The sequence below is a fragment of the Musca vetustissima genome, unplaced genomic scaffold, assembly GCF_032173495.1.
Source record: "Musca vetustissima isolate MV318-11 ecotype Yass unplaced genomic scaffold, APGP_CSIRO_Mvet_v1 utg13054, whole genome shotgun sequence".
NCBI classification, from domain to species: domain Eukaryota; kingdom Metazoa; phylum Arthropoda; class Insecta; order Diptera; family Muscidae; genus Musca; species Musca vetustissima.
In genome coordinates this window covers 190,768-196,767 of record NW_026882742.1, presented here as the reverse complement: position 1 = coordinate 196,767, position 6,000 = coordinate 190,768, and positions in this window count along the sequence as shown.

Here is a 6,000-nt window from a genome sequence, read left to right as displayed (position 1 = left end):
TTATGTTGAGAATTTTTCAAAGGAAACGCCACTGAGAACCCAAAATATCAAATTTGAGCCGATTAGGTTAAAAAACATTTCCAAGTGCAAGCAGAGAGCGCCATCCAGAGGAAAATTGTAACTCTAAATAAGTAAAGACATCAACCTCTGCAAATTGTCAAGCAGTATTGTTTCTAGGCAACCATAGATGGAGATTGAATTATTTTTATCAAAAAACTATTGTAGGCTATCTACAGAAAGCCGCCTTTGTGTATAAAATATATTTGAAATATTCTACCATGCTAAAATCTGCTAATTTTGTATAACAGCATCAAATATGTATAACAAGGGACAGTGCCACCAAGAGGAAAATATCAAAACTAAACAAGCAAGTACACCAACTACGGCACCAATTTCAAGAAGGTGTTATTTCTAGGCAAATATAGATGGCAGATGGGATTCGATTGATCGAAAATGTGTGATAGCCTATCACAGAAAGTCTTCTAAATATAGAAAATCTATAGTGAATTTCCAACCACCCTATAATCATTAAGATTACATGGTAATATATCGATCGAATTGATATATCTGCAATACTTCCTACTAACCAATTTCGACATCAGCACAAAAGGATAAGCCAAAATAGGAATGGTACGAAAAGCGCCAACAAGAGGAATATAGCAGCACCAAATAAGCAAGGACATCAATCACGGCAAAAATTTGAGGAAACATTGTTTTAAGCCAACGATAGATGGCAGCTGGTTATCAAATAATCGAAAAGCCACGTTAGTATATCTACAGAAATTTATTTATATGTAAAAATCTGTAAGGAATTTTTTACCATGCTAGAATCTTCAAGATTCGTGTGAGTCAATGTTGACGCCTTGGCGCTTACAAGGAAACATTGATATATAGCGAATAAACTTTGAAATATAGATCGAAGCCACCTGTCTTTCTACTGTCCGATCACTGCATCAATATCAACACTGCACAAAACTGCACAAAATTCAGGAGGATTTGTTTCTTGGCAACCATAGATGGCAGATTGATCGAAAATCAAAATCTACAGAAAGTCTTCAATACGTAGAAAATTTTCTACCAATCTAAAATCTTTAAGCTTTGTGGGGGCCAATATTGACTCATAGGTGCTTTCATGGAGACATTGTTGTCGAGTGAATGAACAGACCTCGAACTATGAAATATGGGTCGAAGCCACCTGACAAAATACAAGGAAACATTGTTTCTAGTCAACCATAGAGGGCAATTTTTATTTGATTTGCCGAAAGTCTTCAGTATTAACTCGCAGGCGCATAAATTGGAACTCTGGAATATGTATCGAAATCACCTGCAATTTTAAATAGCTAACACATTGTAGGAATGACAGGAGATAGTGCCACCAAGAGGAAAATTACAACATGAAGGATACATTGTTTTGTTAGGCAACACTAGATGTCAGCCGCATTATCTGGGACACATTTTATTAAAGAATCTAACACAAGGACTAATTGAGTGGGGAGTGCTACAAACAGGTTCCAATGCCAGCAGAGAAGAAAATATAATTTCAAAGTGATTTTAAAATATTTGTAAAAAGACAATTACATCTTCCTGCAGATGAAGTGCTTACGAAGTCCTCTAGCATTCTAATAACTAACTTCGGCATAAGCATCAACAGAAAGTCAGAAGGTCAGCGTATTCCAGAGGAAAATGAGAAAATGTAATAAGCAAGGACCACAACCTCTGCACAAAATGCAATTAGGCATTGTTTCTAGGCAACGATAGATGGCAGTGACATCACCTAGAATAGGCTACAGCAGACCAATCTTCTAATAAGATGGATTATAAAACTATGATTAACAAAACTAATGAAAACAGGTGGAAGCTACCCTATGCCCCCAAGAGGAGTAAGAGGAAGAATTAAGTAAGTTCCGGCCAAAGTTGACACCTATAGTTCTTTGATAATAATCGGCTAATATTCAGAGAGTAGTATGAACCAAAACCATTACTTTTGTGAATTTTTCTGATCAATGGGCAAGGAATATATAAGGAGTATTGCTTAATAAAGATTGATCAATATTTAGAGGGTCAAATGGACCAAGACTTTTGGGTGAAAAACTTCAGGGCCTTGTAAGTCGACAGTATATTTAAGAGGAGTTGTTGACCTATAAATTGATGTATGTTCTCACATGTGAGAGTTGTAGATGATGTGAGAAAGTTGAGAGTTCTTGACCTATAGATTGATGTATGAACTCGGATGTGAGAGTTATATAAAAATATTTGCAGGGGCCTACGTATTGTCATAATGTTTAGTATTACCACTGGAGGGCGCAAATGTCTCGATGATCGCTATGCAATATTACATGAAGTTCCGGTTATGGTCAAGGACGACAATTATAGTTTTCGCTGGTGATTAGAATGAATTGGACAGAAATCTTGATCCTTGTCTAGTCACTCTATAGGTCCCAATTAATTAATTAGGCCGAACATCAAAATTTTAGACAGGAAAGGGAATATGATATTCTAATTAGTATGGATATTTTTTATAATCAATATCAAATGCACCAGAATTTTTATGTGAAATATTAAAAAATACGAATTTTTTGGCGAATATATTCTAGAAAGAAATCGATGTTTTGGGTATAGAATGTACCAAAACTTTTTTGTTGGTTTTTTAGTACTCTAGAAGTCCTTATTATAAGCCGAATTTGCAAATTGTATATGTAGAAGTGGATCTGAGCAATTTATTTGCAATGATATTTAACGAGTCAAAAGAACCCAGATTTTGTGTGTAAATTGGCAAAATTCTGATTCGGAAAAGTTACCCGTATAAGAAAGAGGAACTATGAACCTTCAATCTCATATAAAGAAGAAGAGGTCGGAAAAGGATGAAGTACTAAGATATGTTTATGAGTCGATGTATGTTAGTATTGTATAGTATAACCACTATCACAGTAGAGGGTTCAAATATATATTGCCCAGGCTCGGAATATAGATCCGCAGAAAATTAAAGTCCCATGGTAGTTGCGTAGAGTATGATATGGTCTGTTCTGTCCGACTACCATCTTTTCAATTTTTTTTCTTATTATTTTATATGTTTATATTTGTTGTATATTAACAAGACCAAAACCAATACAAATACAAACGGGAGGACAGAGAGAAGTATTGGCAGTTGATGAGAAGTACCACTTGATGCCTAAACAACTCAGAATAAAAAAAGAGAAATTCCCATAAAGTTTTATTTCGATACAGTGAATCATGCAATGGTTTACTGACGGCTTTCTATGGTTCAGGCTCTCTAACTGCTCTGTGGGAGGCTAAATAATTGTGGATATTGCCACTGACTATGAGGATGATGATGACGATTGGAGTGTTGTAGCTTTTTGTATTGCCGTTGTTGTTGTGGTCATTGTGGCATTGAAGAATATTTATCCTCCTATATAAATATAAATATATATGTATGTATTACTCTATATCATTTATAATACATGAAAGTTGTATGCGTTTAAGAGGAGTGTGTGTGTTTTTTACATCCTCTTTGTTATTTTATTATCCTCACTTATAATTGTGTGTGCGAGTGTGTGCGTATGCGAGTTTGAGTAAATAAAAAAGTTTCAATTGTTTGCTATCGATTTGCCGTGGTCGTCGTTGTTGTTGCTGTTACTTTTTTGCTATAATTTTATTGAATGTATTTTTCAAGTTCCACTTGTGCGTTTTTCTATTTGTTGTTGTATGTGTGTGTGTGTTTCAAGTCTTAACTTAAAGTGGCAATCAATGTTGGTGTTAAGTTTGAAATAAAAAAAAATGGTATAAATGAGAATGTTATTTTTTTAATTCGAAGTTTTGATTAAAAAAATATCAAGAATAACTATTTAAATTATTTAAATGACTATTCAAGTGTTTTTCATATTTAGAAGAGAAAAAAAATAGTCAACCACTTGTAAAGACAATTTTTTTGTTAGAGGATCAATATTTAAATATTATATGTGCTCTTATGAAAATGTAGTTCTCAGGCCCTAAATGTTCTGACTTACTGATATGATGAATCATGGCTACCCAGAAAACATGGCTGAAGATGGAATTTTTGAAATTTCCCCACGAGAGCTAATGTTTATGTGAGCAAGATGGACAAGTCAGGATTTTGGTAATAATAAAATATTTGTATAAAAAAAAAATAAAAATGTAAAACCAGGTTCAGCCAAATTTTATTAAAAAATATTATGGCCATAGAAACCAATAATTGTTATAAATAAAATATTTTTTGTGGTTTTTGCAATGTCCACAGTGGGTCAGATATGAGGGTTTGTGCTAAGAAGGGCATATCCTCATTGAGTATTGGAAAAAATCTAACAAGTTGTGTGAATGATAATTTTTATACATGACCTAATTCAGTCCATTTTCACTCGCTGATCATATTTCCTTCTGATCATATGATCTCTGGTCTGATTGATTTTTATCTCTTCAATTATTGTCAAAACCATACATATCCTCTCATATAGGCAATTAAAATTATACATCCCAAATAAATAAAACTTTTGAAGGACCTCCTAGTTTACCTGGACACCATTTTGCTCTTTCTAAAATTTCTAGAGCCAATTCCTCTGTATGCCAAGTAGATTATTGGACTGCTTTACTTTTTTGGAAATTCAATTGTTGTAGTTTTTTTTTGGCTTTTCGAAACATTTATTAGTCTAGCATTTTGGCAGATTTAATGCTATTCTCAGTTTAGGGATTTTTAATTTAATATGTATGTGTGTGTTCTTTTTTAATTAAAATCCTATAGGAGACGAGAAAAAAATATTATATTGTTAAATGGCATTAATGTCTGGGTTGTAAGTTGCTTAGCGTAATTTACTCGCACACACACACACGCATAATAAATTTTATGTCCTTTTGGCACCACACCGACATTAACACTAATACTAATGCAGCATACTCAGACAAATTATATGACATTTCTAATACAATCACAATCACACACAATGTTTAGAAGTTGGAATAGTGTTGCCATTTTAATTTTTGAAAAATCGGGTGGAATTTAGGAAAAATCATGCTAAACACGAGAAAAATAAAAAATCAGGTTCCAAAAGGAATCTATTTTTTCATATAATTTATTACACCCACCTGGAAGCGGGATTTCCCTATAGGAGGGATTACGCATGAAACAGAAGGAATTTCGTCATAGCAAAAAATTACGACTCAAATGAAGACCATTTTTCTTTAGAAAATATATTTTTAAACCAGTGAGCGGAGCAGTATATTCGGACGGGGCCGATAATAAAATATCAGATTCGAAAATTAATCTATTTTTCATATAATTTATTACACCCACCTGGAAGCTGGATTTCGCTACAAGAGGGATTACGCATGAAACAGAAGGAACTTCGTTATAGCAAAAAATTACGACTCAAATGAAGACCATTTTTCTTTAGGAAATATATTTTTAAACCAGTGAGCGGGGCAGTATAGTCGGACGGGGCCAAAAATAGAAAATCAGGTCCCAAAATTAATCTATTTTTTCATATAATTTATTACACCCACCTGGAAGCGAGATTTCCCTATAGGAGGGATTACACATCAAACAGAAGGAACTTCGTCATAGCAAAAAATTACGACTCAAATAAAGACCATTTTTCTTTAGAAAATATATTTTTAAAACAAGTGAGCGGAGCAGTATATTCGGACGGGGCCGATAATAAAATATCAGATTCCAAAATTAATCTATTTTTTCATATAATTTATTACACCCACCTGGAAGGGGGATTTCCCTACAGGAGGGATTACGCATGAAAAAGAAGGAACTTCGTCATAGCAAAAAATTACGACTCAAATGAAGACCATTTTTCTTTAGAAAATATATTTTTAAACCAGTGAGCGGAGCAGTATATTGGGACGGGGCCGACCATATTATAACCTACACAACTTCCACAGAACTCTAACTTTCTGCGGATGTTTATACAGAGCCTGGGCAATATTTCTTGATAATTGCTCCATCTAGCCCGATTAGAGGTCAACAGCACCTCTTCC